Source organism: Dipodomys ordii, unplaced genomic scaffold, assembly GCF_000151885.1.
Source record: "Dipodomys ordii isolate 6190 unplaced genomic scaffold, Dord_2.0 Scaffold190, whole genome shotgun sequence".
Classification (NCBI taxonomy): domain Eukaryota; kingdom Metazoa; phylum Chordata; class Mammalia; order Rodentia; family Heteromyidae; genus Dipodomys; species Dipodomys ordii.
This window is the reverse complement of record NW_012267406.1, coordinates 1,850,306-1,852,065: the sequence shown is the minus strand read 5'-3', so window position 1 is coordinate 1,852,065 and position 1,760 is coordinate 1,850,306. Positions and strand designations below refer to the sequence as shown.

The window sequence follows — 1,760 nt, the reverse complement described above, 5'->3', positions numbered from 1 at the left end:
TCAGAGTGTCTGTAAAGCTAGATCCTTATATATCACCCTGTACCAGAATCAACTCCAAATGGATCAAAGACCTCGGAGTCAAAGCAGACACTGAAAACATTACAGGATGGAATAGGAGAAACCCTAGGTCTCCTTGGCACAGGCTGAAATTTTCTTAATAGAGACCCAGAATTTTAATTTTCTTAATAGAGACCCAGAATTTTATATATTCTCAGTTTGTTTTTGGTTTATTTATTTCTTATCTCTCCAACTAGTTTGTAATCCAAAGGATAGTTTCTCTATTCATTTTTTTCCCTTTCTGGCATTAACACAAAAGTCTATTGATGCACAAATTAAACACTGCAAAGGTCAAAAAGGAGCTTACTTATGATGAGTTGGTTCACTGTCACTTATGCAGAGGAAATAGTAAAAATATTGCAATCTAGGCAGTGAGATAAAAAGCAACAAACATGTTTTCAGAACAAGTAGTGATATTCATTCACCCAGCTTAAACCTGAAGACCAACTAGGTTAAATATCAGAGATGATGATACAGTATGGTATTCATTAGTCAAAACTGGCAGCTGAAAGATTCCTTTGCCATATAAATAAGGTGGAGAAAAGGAACAGTTTACAATGTATGTAAGTTACTTCTAAACTACAAAGTCAAGAAGTTATTCCTGATTCTTTGGGAACATATGCTCAGCCAGTTTGGCCATGAATTTTCCAATTTTTACTTTCACCAAAAAATCATGGTGACTTTCTATTCCAAGAACTTTATCTGCACACACTTGAAATTCTTTCAAAAAGACAAACAGTAAACCTTCACCAAACTGGTTCTGAGTAGGTTCATTTTCTTCCCATTTAAACTTGTCATTTATGTTCTCAAAAATGATCAGAAGTTTAAGAATAACCTCTTTGTTCTCTTTCTTATTAAAGAGGGAACCCTCGGGCCCTGAGCAGTTCTCTAGTCATGGCTGGATTTTCAGCCAAATTCAAAATAAGTTTCAAAACCTGAAGTTTAGTTTCTTCATTTCCTGCTAAAATTAAGCGAAAAAAGTCTGAAATGGAATTAGCAAGTATGTGCTGATACTCATTAGTCACAGTCATATTTGTAAGCAATCTGAGTCCAGCCAACTTCACAGAGTTCAAGAGAGATGATTGTGTCATCACAGATTTGATTCATGTATATCTTAAGCCTGCATTGATTTTCTGTATTTACACTCAAGTTATTTAGGATGATTAAAGCCTTTCCCTTAGCAATGGGATCCCAAGTATTAAGAATCTTTGCTACTATTGGGAGACCACCCAAATCATCAATAATATGTCTGTCAAATGCATAAGAAGCATTGTTATCAAGAGCAATTAAAGCTGCTTCAAGAATATAAGGTTTTCCAGACATCTCAACCAAACAAAGTACTTTCTTTATTATTATTATTATTGTGAAAATACCATACAGAGGGGCTACAATTACATGGGCAAGATAATGAATACATTTCTTATCAAGCATTGTTGCCTCCTCCTTTGTTTCCCCATACCATCCCTTCACTCTCTCCTCCCCCCCACCCCCCACACCTCCCTACCACCACCCCAACCCCCACCTTGCCAAAGTTGTAAAGTTCGTTTTTCGACGTAACAACTTGTACATCTCATTGTTGCAATGGGTCCACCTGTAGCCCTATTTAAACAATTTGTTTTTCCCCTTCCCCTCCACAAATTATACCAACATCAAATACAGTGAAAGCAGGGCTTATACCCTGGGGGAGGCACATACAAAGCAAC

The 1,760-nt window shown here is 36.7% G+C and overlaps 1 pseudogene; it reads right to left on the bottom strand.

The window, feature by feature from the left end:
* Positions 1-652: 652 nt before the first annotated feature.
* LOC105999453 overlaps positions 653-1,760 on the bottom strand; it is a 56,386-nt pseudogene continuing 55,278 nt past the window's right edge.